A 19901-nucleotide genomic window follows, 5' to 3' on the forward strand; every position below is an offset into this window, starting at 1 on the left:
GAACCTCCCTTTTTTGATTTGTAAGTTTTTAGGGTGTTAGTTAGAGGTCTTGTGTGAGTCTAATAAGGTCCAATGGTCCTTGGATTCAAATTTATCCCATTTTGTTTGTAAAGGGCCAAAATTGCTCACAAGGTCCTGGAAAATTGTCAAATGTTGTCAAAAGTTGTCAAATGAGTAAAAATTTTTTGGGGTAGGTGGGCAGGGGAATAATGTACTTGGTCCTTTTTAGGGTCCTTCTGGTCCTATATAAGGTCCTAGAATAGGTCTAGAGACAAACATTTGCTCAAAAATTGAAGAGAGCAAAAATTGCTAAAAAGTTGTAAAATTGCTCAAAAGATGCTTAAGCAACTTTTGCAAATTTTACAAGATAGTTGCAAATGAAGGATTGGGTAGGTATAACCACCCATGCCTAAGTATTTATTTTTTAAGGTTAGAATTATTTTCATTTGCATAGCACATGTGTGAGAAGATTGGACAAAATTCTATAGTGTTTTTCATTGTATATACTAAGTTTTCATGCCCTAGTATGACCGCATATAGAATTGTTTGCTTGATCTAATTTTAGAAATTTGTAGTGTGGTTTCTTTGCTTTCTTTTTCATATGAAAACTTGATCTCAAGTTGTTAGGTTGAAGAGTCATAGTAGTTTCTAAGTAACTAGTCTGTGATCTCTATTCAATAAGTTACAAAGACAAAAATGGTCCTAACCTAATCATCCATGGTTGAAAATGCATGAAACCTTGTGGGATGATAGGTTAGATCTTGTACATAATATTTATTTTATTTTCTTTATGTTTTTGTGGCTGATTTTCTATGTGTGGAATGATGCCCTAGGCTGATTGTTGGGAGTAGGTGAGCCAGGATAGCACGAAGATGTGATTGCAAAACACACCCATGATCTTGTTAGCATGAATTCTAATAATACTACTTTGGGGGAGTATCCTAAGAATCGGAGTGTATTGAAATGTTTCATTCATGACCATGTTTGTCATTGATGTCAACATAGCATGGTTCTATAAAGATCGACTGAGTAGCAGACATAGATCTTGATGGTCTAGACAATGATTTGATTGTGCATTTAATTTCTGGATTTGATTGTGTGAGCAGATTTTTACATCAATGTTTTGGATCACACTCCATGATCCATCATCAGGATGCATGCAAGAGAAGAGAAGGAGAAGCATCCTTCTCCTTCTGTTCTCTTGCATGCATCCTGATGATGGATCATGGAGTGTGATCCGAAACGTTGATGTAAAAATATGTTCACACAATCAAATCTAGAAATCAAATGCATAACAATGATGGATTGTGGAAATATGATAGCTCTAATGGTTTGATTTTCTGGTGATGTGTAGTCATGGGCATATTCTACATAGTTTCTTGATGATGTGGTCAAGTGCACAGAGTCTAAATCAAGGATTTATGGAAGTTGTACCTAATTTACAAAGAATAGTTCAAAGACAAAGTATTGGGAAAGAAATTCTTGATGTTTTTTTGTTATCTTCAATCTAAGATGTAATGAGAAGATGCACAGTCATGCACTGATAGAGGATAGCCATCTAGTGACATTAGCAAGTATGCAAGCCCTAGTATCATACGTGTGAAGTTTTATATAGACTGTGAGCTGACAATGCTATTGTAATTGTAATTAATTATTTATCTTATTATAATTAGTTAATTATTTATCTTATTATAATTAGTTGGGAAAGCCTCAAGGCTAACTCACAAAATTATTACGAAGATATAGTATAAAGGAAAGATGTTTTCCTTGATAAAATAGTGTAACTGAAGGTATTTATTGTTGCATGAAGTGCAAAGTACAAAAAGGAGCAGAAGTGATCGAAGAATGTGTCTAAATGATCCAATGGATTATTGGATGTGAAGTTGGTGATCTAGTTACAGGATTAGAGGGAGCAAAGGTTTGATTCACAGGATTGAGAAAGAGAAAGGAAAAATAAGTACCATTCTATTATTCTAAAAGAAATAATACAAAGATCATTGGGATGGTGGATTCATTGGTCTTTCCCTTGAAGCTATTTGGGCAATGGTTCCATCTATCTTCTGCAACTCCTAATAGGGTCGGCACAACTCCTAATAGGGTTGGAATCTCCTAAAAGGGATTCAAAGTATCCTAACAAGGACTCATATGTATTGAATGTATTCATAGACTCCTAATAGGTTTCATCCTCTAACAAGGAATATTTATATGAGTACATCATCTTATGGATACCATCCCCATCGGGGTTTTTTCTCTGATCAAGGGTTTCCCTAGTTAACATATATGGTGTTATTGTCTATAAGTATTTTTTTGTGGTTTCAATTTATATTACTCATATGGTTAATTTTGTTTAAGGTTGATAAGTGTGATAATAGTTGTATCCCTCTCAGTTATATCAATGGACTATATATTCTAACAATTGGTATGAAAGCATCAGGTCCTTAAAGGATATGCTTAAAATCTTTGGGAGATTGATTGTGAATCTTTTTAGAAAGGATAGTCCTAGATTTGATGGGGCCAACTATGAGAGTTGGAAGGAGAAGACGAAGATACATCAGTTGTGCATGGGTCTGAGATATTGGATCTTTACAAAGCATAAGAAGGAAATCATTGAAGAAGAAAAGCTAGAAGGTTGTAATGAAGAATAAAGAGATATGTTCATGTGTAACATGAAATCATGAGAAGATCTAATAATAGCTCTTCTAGAGAATGAGTACAACTAGGTAAAGTCACTTGAAATTTCTTATAAAATTTGGAAAGCTTTAGAATCTACTTTTTAAAGTGATGATCATGCAAAAAGAATCATATTATAGAATTGGATACGTGCATTTCAAGATGTTAAAATTATGGAAGATGAATTTGTAAGAAGTTATATTGGAAGAATATCAAAAATTGTTGCAATAATTTAGTCTCATGGTGGAACCAAGGAAGATGATAAAGTTATATGGAAGATCTTGAAATTTTTGACACCACCATTTAAGTCAGTGGCTTAGATTATTTAGCTAGTAATGCCCTCCACTAAGAATTTCACAAAGGAAATGTTACTTTGAAGACCAGAATTAGTAGAAGCAGATCTAAGATAGTCTAAAGATCCTATAAGAGTCAAAACAACTTTCAATGCCTTAAACATTCAAACTAATTTGATAAGGAGTACAAGAACTCGTGGAGATTTTGGTGGTAGTAGTAGATCTAATGAAAACAAGAAGATTGAAGAAGGAATAGCAGTTCTTGTGATAAAAGAAAAAGATGGTAAGAAAATATTTAAATCTTGGACTTGTAATGAATTTGGTCATTATGCATCTAAATTTTCTAAAAGAGAGAAAAAGTATGAGGAAAATTTCAAGCCTAGAAGAGATAGAGATAGAAATTATTTGTATGAAAATGAAGATGAAGAGTATGATGATAAAGGTCAAAGTGAAAGTGACGATGAATTAGGATTTGTGGTTATCAAGGAAGATGATCTTGATAGAGAAATTAGAAATGAAGGAGATTTAGTTTTCGAGTGGAAATAAAATCTAATTAGATAATTGATAGTGGTTGTTCACATCACATGACTAGTGATATGAATATGTTTGATAAGTTCAAGAATCATGATGGATGCATTGTTAGAGTTGTTAACAATGCATCCTATCAAATAAAAGGATTTGGATCCATTACTATTAATGATAAAACTAATCCTGATGGTGTTTATTTTTTTGATGGATTGAAACATAACTTGTTGAGTGTTGGACAGTTAGTGGACAAGGGTTATTTGTTATAGTTCACTGAGAAGACATGCATTGTCAAAGATAGATATGGTAAGATTATTGGAACTAGCACTACATCTAGAGATAATGTATTGCAATTGATCATATTGTTGTGGTCTCACAACACACACCCCATTTCTCACTAGGAATGGGGACCCCCTATCTTTTTTTTCCAACTCTCTGACTCACAGTTCGAGAGTCAAGAGAAAATATTAGAAGTTAAAATTGCTAGAGTCTAAAACACAAAAAAAAAAATTAGAAAATTAGGAAAACACAAAAAAACCAAAAAATTAGAAAAAACACAAAAAAACCAAAAAATTAGAAAAAACACAAAAAATTAGAAAATTAGAAAAACACAAAAAATTAAAAAAATTGGAAAAACATAAAAATTATAGAAAATTAAAAGTTAAAAAAAAATTCATGCATGCAAGTGTGCAGGGGACCATGAGCAAAGTGCGCACCTGTGCAGAGGTGCATTGCACACGTCGCCTGACATGGTGGGGGGTGGGGGGGAGGGGGTTATAAAACTCCCACACCCTCCTTTTTTGCTTCACACTTAAACACTTTTTTTATTTTTCGTTGGGGCTTCAAGTGTGCAAGGTATATACATCAAATGCTCGTGGTGCCAAACTTAACCCTAATACTGTGCACAACGCTTAACAACATTGTACCTATGGTGCTACATAATACTACGCATGGTTCTTAACAACATTGCACCTATGGTGCTACACAATACTATGCGTGGTGCTTAACAACATTGCACCTACAACACTACAAAATACTACATGTGGCATTTAACAACATTTCACCTGCGGCACTAAACAACACTACATAGTGCCTGGCATGCCACTAACACTCACGATGCCACATGGCATATCTCATACAGTGCCCACATGGAGCACCCCACATAGTGCCCATACAATGCACCCTATGCAATGCTTGCACGGTGCACCTTACGCAATGCAACCCACCAACCACCTAGTGTCGGTAGCACTCGCGCTTGGGATGCCCAATCTTTTCACTTGTGGCACTCTCCACATCTGCACAACCCTTAAAAGTCACTGCCTTGGTGCTTCATGCACTCAGTGATCCACATGTGGTGCAGCCCTTAAAAGTCACCACCGTAGCACTTCTCAATATATGATGTGACCCTTCAAAATCACTGCCTGCGGGCACACATGGCCTCTACACCAAGCATGCCACTTTCACACTCACATGTGCCCATGCACACATGCACGCACGATACACATTTTTCTTTTTATCCATCTTGCATTTAAATTTTTAAAAAATATATTAAATTTTTTTTAAAATAAAATAAAAATAAAAAAAGGGACGAAATAAATAAATATGCCCAAATTGGACATTTTATTTTCCTTTATGTTTATTAAGATCATTTATGTTTTATTTCTAGTCTTTATTACTTTGAACTGATAAACATTTTTCTCTCATGACATGTAGGTGATCAAATGGCATCCACATCCAGAGTAGCACCCATACCCATCATGTTCAAATTCCAAGGCATATCCTCTAAGTCAAGATTCCATGATGACCATGCAAAAATATGAGATACTGATTTAGGGCATATAGATCTAGGAGAATTCCTAAGAATTTGCAACAAGCCAATAGAGAGATCAGCCTTGGTATCCACATTGATCTGTTTCGGGTTGGTGAATGTAGTGTCACATCCTATGTAAGTATAATCAATTGAACTAATTATGGCCCTATCACAATGCTTTGTTCCTAAAGAAAGGGTAGTCAAAAGCATCACAAGAGAGGTGGTTTTGGATCTATCAACTAATAACATTGAGAGGGTCTTTCATCTTCCAAGAGCAGATTAGTTCATAAGACTCTGATATGAAATAGTTGAAAGATGGTATAGGGAGCATCAGTAAGAGGTCATTGATATCATAAAATCCTCATACCTCATCGAGAAGCCTCCTTGAGAAAGGATAACTAGAAAAGTGGATATGACTCAGGGATACATGAAGGAAGACATCGGATACTCTATCATTCTCTTGAGAAAAGTTATGGGTCTACCTGCAGCAGGCCACCTTAGTAATTTTATGGTCAACTTCATTGAGACCATCAGATAGGCAAAGATACCATTAGACTGGGCCACCACACTAAGTGAGAACTTATGTGAGCAACTGAGGATGGCAAAGGATAAGAAGAAGTTTTACATGACTTCTTATATGGTATACCTACTTGTAGTGAGGGCAACAAACTACCCTAGTTTGTACAAGAGAGGTAGTGTGCACGACTCCAATACCTAGCCATACATAGTCTACCCTCAATTGGTGAAGAAGAAACTCTCAGCTTAGAGCAAGGAATATAGAATTGTGAATGATGCATTTATTTTTGTGAGCATTCGATTCATTGAGGGGGATTATGGAAAGAGGTTATCCGATGAAGCCAAAGCATAAATCACAGTTCTCAAAGCCTACTCCATCCAATTCAAAATGTACACATATCTACAGGTAGTTGGTGCCTCTTCCAATCCTAAGAAGCTCCCAAGATACCCAGGTGACAAACTGCTACTATTGGAGATTTCCCAAAAAATTGAGTTGGCCTATGAGAAAATAAAGAGACAACGGAGACCTTGTTGAATATGGCCAATTGTCATTGGAGCATATCAGGTGAAGAGGAAGCAAGACATTCCTTCCTTTGAGTGGGAATGGGAGAACTATCCCTTTGAAGAGTACAACTCTCCTTGGCCATATTTTGACAATATTGGGAGAGTGTAGAGTCTAGCAAGAAAAGATTTCAATCATGAGGATGTTGTTGAAGATCACTAGATGAATGCCACAAATGACTACAATGTTTGCATAAGGGACTATTGTAGAATGACTTTGTATCTAGCTGAAAAGGCTCTCCAGTTGAACATCCCAGAGGAGATAAAGCAACAAGATTCTAAGGAGTTACTGGACCCCCTGTTCAATGCTGACAAAATTGGTGAAAGACCCATTATGAACGTTGAGGTTGATAGGGAGGAAGGAGATGATATTAATAATTGAGCAAGGAATGCCATCAAAATGACAAAGAATTGGATCAAGAAACCTTTTCTGCTTGATCCAATTCCTGATACAATGATCTTCCATGCACATGCCCACCCAAAAAGAGGTACAAGAAAGAAAGTTGCAATTCCTACCTTTGTAGCCCAGTCTCCTATCAAGCTAGAGACAATATACTAGCTTGATCACCCAGTTGGATATTATCACCCTCCAAAGAGGAAGGGAAAGAATAAAAGAAAGAGGACCTCCCCTTAGAGGATTCAAGAAGAACAAGTTGTAGAACAGGTGTCTCCCTAGTAGCAAGAACAAAGTGTACAAGGGTCTGAAGATACTTGAGCTACCCAAGTCCAGGATGAACCTTAGTTTCCTCCTATTGTGTCTAGCCAACAAGAAGAGGGAGAGATTCCATAAGCCTCGATTCCTCCTACAGAAGAGCCAGCTTCTCCTTCTACCTCCAAGAAACATAAAAAAAGGATTAAGATTCAAAATAAGAAAAGGGAAAGGATTAGTAGAAGATTAGTGCCTAATCCATCTATCCTCGAAACCATTCCATAAGGACATAAGGAGGACGAAGAAATAGAATCAGAAGAGGAAGAAGAACAAGTGCCCCTATAGGGAAGTACTCAGCTAGCAGGAGCCACAGAGTTGCAAAGAAGAAAGAGTACCAGAGGTACCTCACCATCCACCCAAGTAGAACCCTTAGAACTTTCTTCTTTGGAAGACAAAGTGCAGCAATGGGTGGATGAGTAAAGTGAAGAGGGAAATGATGTTTTCTCAATGTCAAATTTTGATTTCATGCCCATAGGTATAGAGTTAATTGGGGATAAGATTAGGGACACCTCTATAGGTGAACTTCAATAGGAAGAATGGACACAAATGCCATTAGATATATAGGGTCCTAATCTTACTTCCCCAACTCCACCACAAGTTATAGTAGCAGATAGTGGCTCAGTGACTCCTCCACCTTAGAGTTTGGAAGAGGAGTAGGTTCAAAAGGAACAACCATAAGAGGAACAACTAGAACAAATGGCTACTGATGAAGTGTTAAAGGAGGGACAAATGATGGAATATTCTCAACCACATTCCCAAGACACTAAGGTGCAAGCTACAAGATCCATGGAGACTGAAGCTATAGAAGGGGAATCCTCACAACAGGAGACTACTCCAAGTAGGAGTGATAAGGGGAAGGAGGTAGCTAAACACACCCCTTTGTCATGAAGAGCTAAGTCCACAGAAAAAAACATTCCTAGATGGATCTAGAAGGAAATAATGAGGAGTACAAAGCCTCAATTTCATGCTTCAGAGGATGATATTTGTGATATTGCAGAGATCTTGAACAAACTTGAGTCTCCATCACATAAGCCGCGCCATTGAAATTTTTCACCACCATATGGAACAAGGATTTATTTGCACAAGTGGATCTCCCTCCTAAAGGCACAAATGTGGAAGGTCTTAGCCTCGAAGATTATGAATTAAAGGATGTTATGTTGGGAAGGCCTACATGGGATTCAGCCCAACAAATGATGACTATGGGAGTCAAAGAGGTCCTCAAGTACATGGAACAAGAGGGGGCCAAACTCTAAGCACTTCAAAAGTAGGTCAAGATCCTAAAGGGATATCTAGCCAAAGTTGTTGGTCCTCTTGATCCTGAGCAGCCTAAGCAAACTCTAAATACCATACTTAGAGAAGGAAGAGGTGTACAACTTGATCCATTTTTGAAAGCTTGTTAGGAGTGGTGAGAAAGCCTTGAGGATAGAGGTGTTACTATGATTGCAGGGAATTTGAAGTTACTACATGCTATGCAGGAGAACATGAATAAGATCGTGGCAATTTTTAAGTAGGGCTTTAGTATTATGGATGAAGTATGGGCCTGGAGTAAGGATTTATAGAATCTACAAGCCATAAAAGTGCAAAGGTACCAAACTTTGATCAATGTATATATAGGAGAATAGTGAGATATGATCAATTATTAGATAGAAAAGATAGTGGATAGAATTGAAGTAATGGAAACGTTACATGAGGAGATCCATCGGCTCAAGGAGCAAGCCCAAGAGAAAATTTTGGAAGCAAAGAAACTATAGAGTGATGCATGGTTGAACATTTTTGAGGATGAAGAATGAGAGAACCTATTGCCAGTTAAGATGGTAGTAGATAATTTTTAGAAGACCTTAGAAGGAGCATCTAGTGATGAAGATATCAGATAAGCCTTCAAGACAAAAGAAGCCCCATTAGAGTTGGATACCAAACCCAGAGATTTTGTAGAGACTCAAATTAAGGTGGACAACTACAGATAGAAGGTAAAAGATAAATATGAGGCTTTAGATCTTCTATATGTTGCTAAGATTACTGAGATGATAGATAAATTCAAGGGAAAACATCCAAACATAGCTTTGGGATGAAGATGAACAAAACCCAGATGCCAGAATTTCAATTTTGACACTTAGTAAAATTTTAAGATTTTGACCCAATCAAGCTCTGCAGTGCATAGGTATGTAGGTGCATAGGTACACAAGTCCATAGGTCTACAATTTAGAGGTGCATCGACAGTTAACTACTGGCTCCAAAAATAGCATTTTCCATTCATCGAGAATGCATTCTGATGGCAGTTTAACTTTGACACACACCTAGTGAAGGACCAACTTCCAATTTTGGCACAACCAGACACTCCTACTTTGACTAAAGGCTTCCTCCTACTTTATATCTCATATCTTTTTTTTTTTGACATGTAAATGGCTCAAGAATCCAATTAATGAATAAAATATGGATGGAGTCCCTCTAAGCAACAGATTAATTGTTAATCTATATATATTTAGTTTTTTTTTGTTAGTTATAAAGAATTTTATTGCATGAAGAATATCTCTCACTCTCAACACAAATTGAGGAGATGAAATTTCTTATATATACCCCATTGTAAAGTGTAACAATGGGTCACCATTATTAAGCAATAAAATTATGCTTTTAGTGATCACATTTGGAGTGTAGTGATTCTTGCCTGAATGTGTCATATTTTTGTGAATTATATTCATAAGATTGTGATTGAGCCAAAGGTTTATTGTATTGTTTCTGGTTGTGCAATCTTTTAGTTGTGGTGTTTGCTACAGTTTTACAAATTCCACAGACGTATCTAGCTTAAGGAGAGATCACAAATTGTGCCTGCATAATTCTTTGTCTCACATGAGCACACTTTTCATGGCCTTGCAATTTGATGAAGAGTGAAACATCATTTGGTTACTCAAATTTCCCATCGACAATTGCATCAGTGGATTCTAGGAAGCACTACTCCTATTTTCATTAGTTTCCTACCAATTTCTTTGAAAGTTTAACTCATAGTGTGTTGTTTTCTATAGCTTATCTCTGTTAGGATTTTCAATTTCGTGTTATTTCAATTTCATGTTATTTTTTTTCAATTCTGTTATTTTCTTTGCTAACCCTTTGTTTGAATAGGAACTCATTTTAGTTGCATTGTTAGAATTGCATTCATTGAAAAACAAAAAATACAAAAACATTTTTCTTTTGTGGGTTATTCTAAGATAGCAAATAGATTTTACTTCATTTCAAGACCAAAATAGAACTAGCGAAGGCCTCCTCATGAACAATCACATTTATCTTCAACTAAGCAGATTTTGGTATGTCACAAGACAAATATTGAACCTTGGAGTTGATCCCAAAAAGATTAGATTTTTAAGAGAGGAATTGCACAATGGATTCTTGCCATTGACCTCATGCATAATGACCACCCAATGCATACTTAAATAACATGTTTGGTAGCTAAAGTGGATAGCAATTGGTTATGGCATAGAAGATTCTGTCATGTAAACTTTGATAATATTGTGAAGGTTGATAGCCCTTTTTTAGTTAGAGACTTGCATAAGATTAAAAAACCTACTAATGTTGTGTGTAAGGAATGTATTTTGGCTAAGATAAAGAAAGTATAATTCCCTAGCAAGAAGTTCACCACCACAAAGAAGCTAGAGATTGTTGACAAAGATCTAAGTGGTCCTTTTAGAAGAAGAGGATTTTATGGTGAAAGGTAGTTTATGAATTTTTTTTTATGATTTCACTAGAATGAAATGGGTAGAATTCTTAAAGAGAAATCTAAAGATTTTGAGAAGTTTGAGATATTTAAGACTAGAGTTGAGAATGAATCTGGTGTTAAGATCAAGTGTTTGGGATCAAATAGAGGTGGTAAATTTACCTCTAGAGAGTTTAACATGTTTTTTGGAGAGAATAGAATAATAAGGAAGCTATCTACACCTTGAACATCTGAGAAAAATGGGACTGCTAAAAGAAGGAATAAGTCAGTAGAAAAAGAAATAAGAGCGATGTTGTTTGAGAATGATGTTTCTAAGACACTTTGGAGAGAAGGAGTCAAGATAATAGTATTTACTCCAAATAGAGTACAAATTAGAAAAGGTATGAGGAAGGCACCTTATGAACTATGGTTTGATCATTCACCATTAGTTAAGGATTTCAAAAAAAATTGGGAGAAAATGTTACATTAAGAGAGATGATGACATTGGTAAGTTTGATCCAAGAAGTGATGAAGGTATGTTTCTTGGTTATTCATTGAAAGTAAAGGCTTATAGATGTTTCAACTCTAGAACTAAGATAATAGTTGAATGCACAAATGTAAGGATATATGAAAAGTTTGGAAATAAAGAAAAGATGATAGATTATAATTCAGATGAAGAAGAAGATAATTATCGATTGTTAGTCAAAATGCTAAAGTTTTCTTTGAGACTAACATTCACTTGAAGAATGATGTGCTAACTATTAAGAAAAGAGGAGAGAGGAGATTTGAACCTAGTAAAGAGATAAGAGTTGAGATGTCAACTCCTTCCCCTAATAGGAATCTGATAAGGAATCACCCTCCTAAGTAGATAATTGGAAGCAAAGACAAAGGTGTGATGACAAGGAAGAGAGTAAATGAGGAGATATGTTTGATATCTCAAGTTAAACCTAAGAGCACAAATGAAGTAGTTAAATATGTTCATTGGATTCAAGCAATGATGGAAGAATTGGATCAGATAGTGAAAAATAACACATGGGCATTAGTTCCTAGACTTCAAGAAAACAATGTGATAGCAACCAAATGGATATTCAAAAATAAGATGAATGAGCAAGGTGAAGTTGTGAAGAACAAGGCTATACTTGTATGCAAGGGATATTTATAGCAAGAAGGCATAAACTATGAGGAAAAATATGCACCTATAGCCAAAATGGAGGGAGTAAGGATGTTCCTGGCTTATGCAGTGAACAAGAAGTTCAAGGTTTATCAAATGGATACTAAACCAACCTTTCTAAATGGAGAGTTTGAAGAAGAGGTGTATATTGAGCAGCCTAAAGGTTTTGCTTTATCAAAAGATAAAGACATGGTACACAAATTAAAGAAACCTTTATATGGTCTAAACAAAGCACCTAGGACCTAGTACAAGGTTGGATAGTTATTTGGAAAAGCTTGGATTTACTAAAGGTATGGAAAATAGTAACTTGTATTTGAAAGAAGTTGAAAATGGATTGCTAATTATTGTAATATTTATTGATGACATCATTTTTGGAGGTAATTATGAAGCAAGTGATAAGTTTTCTAAAGAAATGAAGAATAAATTTGAAATGAGCATGATAGGAGAAATGAAGATTTTCCTTGGATTACAGATTTGTATAGAATAGTGATGGTATTTTCATTTCACAAGATAAGTATTTGAAAGATTTAGTGAAAAGGTTTAGTTTGGAAAGTTGCAAACCTATTGTTACAACTATGATAATTGGTCACAAATTATCAAGCAAAGATGAGACACATGTAGTAAAGTAGAAGAAGTACATATCCATGATTTTACGTTTGCATTATTTAACTCAAAATAAACATGATATAGAAAATGCAGTTGAGATTGTAGCTAGATTTCAAGATGATCCTAAAGAGTATCATTTTGCAGTAGTAAAGAAAATATTTAGATATTTGAAAGGGACATCTAACTATGGAATTCAGTATGATAGATTGAGTGATTTATCTCTATGTGTTATATTGATGCAGATTGGGTAGGCAATATGGATGGCAGAGAGGGGACCAATGGTGGAGCATTCTTTCTTGGAGGAAGATTAGTTAAGCAAGACACAAGATTTTATTTCGTAGAGTACTACTGAGGTAGAGTATGTTGCATCCACAAATAACTGATCAAATTATGTGGATGAAATGGATGCTAAAGGATATCATAATCAAGTTTGAATAACCTATTATCATTTATTGTGATAACACAAGTACAGTGAGTATGTCTACGAATCATTTATTGCATTCTAAGACTAGCATGTATCTATTAAGTATCATGTGCTAAGAGAAAGCAACTAAAAAGGAAATCATATTGGAGTATATGAGTACTAAAGATCAGAGTGAGTATGTCAACGAATCATGTATTTCATTCTAAGAATAGCATGAATCTATTAAGTATCATGTGCTAAGAGAGAAAGTAGCTGGAAATGAAATCATATTGGAGTATATGAGTACTAAAGATTAGATTGCAAATATCTTTATGAAGCATTTGACTAAGGATACTTTTGAGTACTTGAGAGTTATGCTTGGGGTTATGCCCCTAACTACTTCTGAGTAGATGATGTAGAGAATATATCAGTCCATGGTAGATCACACTATTGATTGACTCGACTGAATGTTGATACTTCCTATATGGTATTGTATCTATGATGAATTAAGTCACTAAGGACTCTTGGTATTTGGTATTGAATAGTATCTTTAACAATTGGTGCAACATATGAGCAATTGGTATTTAACAATTGGTATGTTACAATATTGAGATTAAGTGCTTTGACATTGATGTAATGGGGGAGAATATGCATGAAAAAAATCTCCCAAGGCATGGGGGAGAATGTGCATGAGATATCTCTTTAAGGAGATTTAGAAAGATTTGTAACAGGAAGCAAGAATATGCATTTGATGTATTGTGAATTGTTTAGTGTAAAGTAAACAATTGATGTCTTAAAAAGGAGTATGCACCTATTATGCACATGTATTATGAAGTTGTGAACAATTGATGTCTAAGAAGAAGGAGTATGCACCTATTATGCATCTATTGTGTTGAGATATTTTTAGCATGTGAACAATTAATGCTAGTCCTAAAGTCTAGAGGATTTTAGACTTGATTGATGAAGAGGATTTGAGGAGAGAATAAAAACAACTTACTTGATATTCTTTGAACTTATATTTTTTTCATCAATGTTGTCATCAATGCTACAGGGGGAGATTGTTAGCATGAATTTTGATGGTACAAACAATGGTTTGATTGTCTAGTGATTCACAGTCATGGGAATTTTCTACATAGTGTCCTAATGGTGTGGTCAAGTGCACAAAGTCTAAGTCAAAGATGTATAGAAGTTGAATCATATTTTATAGAGAGTAGTTCAGAGATAGAGTATTGGGAAGTAAATTCCTCATGTTTCTTTGTTATCTTTCATATGATATGTAATGAGAATATCTATAGTTAGACAATGATAGAGGACAATCAACAAGTGATGTCAACAAGTGTGCAAGCCCTAATATTGTATGTCTGAAGTTTTGTATAGACTATGAGTTGACAATGCTATTTTAATTGTAATTAATAAATTATCTTATTATAATTAATTGGGAAAGTGTCACAGTCGACTCACAAAATTATTATGAAGATATGGTATAAAGGAAAGATGTTTTCCTTGATAGAATAGTGTGATTGAAGGTATCTATTGTTGCATATAGTGAAAAGTGAGAAAAGGAGAAGTGATTAAGGAATGTGTGTAAGAAATCCAAGGGATTATTGGATGTAAAGTTGGTGATCTGGTTACAAGATTAGAAGGAAAAAAGGTCAAGTTGATAGGACAAATAAAGAGGAAGGAACAATATAGTACCCTTTTATTATTCTACAAGGAATAATATAGAGATTATTTGGACAGTAGGTTCATTGACCTTTCCCTTGAAGTTGTTTGGGAAGTGGGTGTACCTATCTTCCATAACTCCTAACAGGGTTGGCACAACTCCTAACCAGGTTAGAATCTCGTAACATGGATTCAAAGTCTCCTAAGAGTGACTCATATGTATTGAATGTATTTATGGGCTCCTAACAGGTTCCATCATCTAATAAGGAATATTTAGATTAGTACATCATCTTGTAAGTACCATCCCCACAAAGGTTTTCCCTCTAATTTTTTTTAAGGTTGATAATTGTGATGATAATTATATAATCGATTCACGCCCCCCCTCTCATAGTTATATCATTGGCCTGTATATTCTAACAATTAGTATTAGAGCATCATGTCCTTCTTGAAGGATAATCTTAACATCTTTGGGGGATTGATGGAAAATAATTTTAGAAAGGATAGTCCTAGATTTGATGGGGCCAACTATGATAGTTGAAAGGAGAAGATGAAGATACATCTATTGTGCATAGGTTTGGGATATTGGATTTTGACAAAGAGTAGGAAGGAAATCATTGAAGAAGAAAATATAGAAGGTTGTAGTGAAGAAGAAAGATATTTTTTCATGTGTAACATGAGAGCAAGAGAAGCTCCACTAACTTTTCTTCCAGAGAATGAGTATAGTTAGGTAAAATCACTTGAAACTTCTTATGAAATTTGGAAAGCTTTAGAATCTACTTTTGAAATTTATGATCATGCTATTGGAAATATATGTGATAGGCTATATTACTGAGAGGGAAGGAGTGAATCAATAACCAATAAAAATTTAATCCTTGATGAGTATTCTGATCTAATTACATGCATGAAAAACTAAGAACATTAAAGCATTCATGACACTTTTGACACACAATTTGGTGACCCAAATACCTTCCAAATAGAAAGTAAAACTAGGGTGGGGATGGTACCCACAAGCTTTAGTATTGCAATATAAAGTTGGTTGGTTAAGGCTTCAATGATCACTTTTGATGATCTACCCTATTAGGAGCAATAAGGATTGTTAGGTCCACCTTGCAAAATAATTGACAAACATACAATGATGTATGCACTCGGTAAAGAGATTTACAAAATACTATTAAGTCTACCTTGTGAAAGGATTTAGTTGATCCATCTATTAGGATGAAACAGTAGCTGATATTTGAGCTGTAACTTGGTTTGCTAAGTGAGATTCATTTGAGTGTAATGATCACCTTGCTATGATAGATGAATCTTTGCTACTCCTTATAGCCTTTGTAATTCACTTTTCTTTTCTTGTCACATTACTTCATAATATATCTTGGATGTGATACAATACATTACATATATACTAATCCAATTGCAAATTAACAAAGTCATCTATAATACAAGTTTACACAAAATACATAAAGTCAACTAGACTATAGAAATTCAAGTTCTGAAGACTAGGTCAGTGCGGTTCTGATACTCACCATCCATTGTCAATGCTTGGCATCATCATGAACTCGATAGATGTAGAAGCTTGGTCCATACTAATCACTTCCAAGTAGTCTTGAACTCAGTCTACATTGGTGACTCGGTGAATACTATGAAACATGGTATATAAACTAAATCATTGGATTCACACTACATAGCAAGATCAATGCTATCACTATAAGCTTGGTATAAATTGAATCCCTTGGTTAACACTGAGTGACTCGATTAACACTAGATTCACATCACTACAACTATGAATTGAATAAGCACTTCACAACTCAATTTGCACTAAGGAACCTGGTAAACCTTACAAATCTTAGTTTACATTGTTGATCACCATCATGGTAGAAACTACTTGTCGCAAACCAAATATTGTCCCTTGGACTCAGTAGCAACTATAGAACTTGGTAGAGTCTGAAATGTTTGGTTAACTTTGTTAACTATACAATATGCTCAGTAGATACAATCTGAATAAGTGTATATCATTAATAAAAAACATGACTATAATGTCAACACATGCAAAAAGAATGAGATTACAAAATTGGATATTTTTCATTTCAAGATGATAAAATGATGGAAGAAGAAATTCTAAGAATTTATATTGGAAGAATATCATAAATTATTGTAAGAATTTGGTCTCATGGTGGAACCAATGAAGATAATAAATTTATATGGAATATATTGAAAAGTTTGACACCACCATTCAAGTTCATGGCTCAGATGATTTAGCTAGTAATTCCCTGCACTAATAATTTCACAAAGGAAATGTTTCTTTAAATATTTTAATCAGCAAAAGAAGATCTAAGACAATTTGGACATATTGCAAGAGTCGAAACAACTTTTTGTGCCCTGAACATTTCACCTAATTTGACAAGGAGTACAAGCACTCATGGATATTTTTCTAGTAGTAGCAAATCTGATGAAGACAAGAAGATTGAGGAAGGACCAACCCTTCTTGTGAGAAAAGAAAAAAATGGTAAGAAAATATTTAAATGTTGGACTTATAATGAATTTGGTCATTATGCATCTAAATGTCCTAAAAGAGAGAGAAATTAAACGGGAAGTTCAAGCCTAGAAGAGATAGAGATAAAAATTATTTGTATGCAAATGAAGATGAAGAATATGATGAAAAAGGTCAAAGTGAAAGTGATGATGAATTTGGGTTTTTGGCTATCAAGGAATATGATCTTGATAGAGAAATTAGAGAAGAAAGAGATCTATATTTCCAAGTGGAAAAGAAATCTGATTGGATAATTAATAGTCATTGTTCACATCACATGACTAGTGATATGAATAAGTTTATTAAGTTCAATTATTAGAGTTGGTAACAATGCAACTTGTCATATATAATAGGAATTGGATCCATTACTCTTGATGCTAAAACTAATACTGATGATATTTATTTCGTTGATGGATTGAAGCATAACTTGTTGAGTGTTGGATAGTTGGTGGACAAGGGTTATCTATTGTAGTTCACTAAGAAGACCTACATTATTAAAGAAAGAGATGGTAATATGATTGGAATTGGCATTGGATCTAGTGGTAATGTATTTGAATTGAATCCTACTAAAATTTCATGTTTTTTAGCTAAAGTGGATAACATTTGGTGTGGCATAGAAGATTCTACCACATAAAGTTTGATAATATTGTGAATGTTAGTAGCACTTTCACAGTTAGAGACTTGTCTAAGATTAAAAATCCTACTAATATTGTATGTAAAGAATGTATTTTGGCTAAGTAGAAGAAAGTATCATTCCCTAGCTAGAATTTCACTACCATAGAAAAGGTAGAGATCATTCACATAGATTTGAGTGGTCCTTCTAGAACTAGAATATTCTATGGTGAAAGGTATTTTATGATTTTTGTTGATGATTTCACTAGAATGATGTGGGTAGCATTTCTTAATGATAAATCTGAAGATTTTGATAAGTTTAAGATATTTAAGAGTAGAGTTGAGAATGAATCTAGTGTTAAGATAAAGTGTTTGAGATATGATAGAGGAGGAGAATTCACCTCTGTTTAATATTTTAGGATTGGTCAACATAATAGGTGCATAATATGTGCATATTTCTTCTTCTTAAACATCAATTGTTCACTTCACAATAAACAATTCACAATACATTAGGTCTATATTCTTGCTTCCTTTCATGAATCTTTCTAAATCTACCTAAAGACATATCTCTCCCCATTGCTTAGGAGTTCTTCTCCCCATAACTTAGGAAATGTTTCTCATGCATAATTTTCCCAATTGACATCAATTTCAAAGTTCTCAATCTCAATGTTACAACATGCCAATTGTTAAATTCTAATTGCTATATGTTGCACCAAGTCTTCAAACACTTCTATTGTCCAAAGACACCGTTCAATACTAAATACCAAGAGTCCTTAATAACCCTTCTTGTCAATAGATACTCTCCCATATGGGAAGCATCAACACTCAATCTAGGCTTACCAATAGTTCTCTCTACCACTATCCTGATACACTCTCAGGTAGGTAGGGGAATAACCCCAAGCATACCTATCAAGTATTCAAATGCATCTTTAGGAAAAGGCTTCATAAGGATTTATAAAATTTGATCTTTAGTATTCACATTCTCCAATGTAATCTCCTTTTTTGTGCTTTCTCTCTTAACATGTGATACTTAATAGATATATGCTTAGTCTTATAATGTAATATATGATTCTTAGACATACTCACTGTACTTGCGTTATCATATTAAATAATAAAAGGTTCTTCAAACTCAATACTGATATCCTTCATCATCTGCTTCATCCACATAACTTGACTAAAGTTATTTATAGTTGCACCATACTCTGCCTCAGTAGTACTATGCAAAATGCAATCTTGCTTCTTGATTAACGAAGAAACCAATCTTACTCCAAGAAAGAATGCTCCACCATTGGTCCTCTTTCTATCATGCATATTGTCTACTGAATCTACATTAGTATATAGACATAGAGTGAAATCACTTGATCTGTCATACCAAATTCCATAGTTAGATGTCCCTTTCAAATATCTAAATATTCTCTTTACTGTTGCATAATGATATTCCTTAGGATCAGCTTGAAATCTAGCTACAATTCCAACTACATTTTCAATATCGGGTTTAGTGTGCATAAGATATTTTAGACCTCTAATCATGGATCTGTACTTCTTCTACTTTACTATATGTGTCTCATATTTACTAGATAACTTATGACTAGTTATCATAGGTGTACTAATAGGTTTACAACTTTCCAAACCAAACCTTTTCAACAAATCATTCAAGTACTTAGCTTGAGAAATGAAAATACCATCACTATTCTACACAATCTATAATCCTAGGAAAAACTTCATTTCACCTATCATGCTAATTTAAAACTCATTATTCATCTCTTCAAAAAACTTATCACTTGCTTCATCATTACCTTCAAAAATTATGTCAACAACAAATATTTCTATTATCAACCAACATTCTCAACTTTCTTCAAATACAAGTTATTGTCTATCATACCTTTAGCAAATCCAAGCTTTGCCAAATAATTGTCGAACCTTGCATACTGAGTTCTAGGTACTTTCTTTAGACCATATAGAGATTTCTTTACTCTATGCACCATGCCTTTTTCTTATGATAAAGGAAAACCTTTAGGCTTCTCAATAGATACCTCTTCTTGAAGTTCTCCATTTAGAAATATTGATTTAACATCCATCTAATAAATGTTGAATTTCTTATTCATTGCATAAGCTAGGAACATCCTTAATACTTCCATTCAGGCTGCAGGAGTA

The sequence above is a fragment of the Cupressus sempervirens genome, chromosome 1, assembly GCF_028749045.1.
Source record: "Cupressus sempervirens isolate cs-2001-9-10 chromosome 1, ASM2874904v1, whole genome shotgun sequence".
NCBI classification, from domain to species: Eukaryota; Viridiplantae; Streptophyta; class Pinopsida; order Cupressales; family Cupressaceae; genus Cupressus; species Cupressus sempervirens.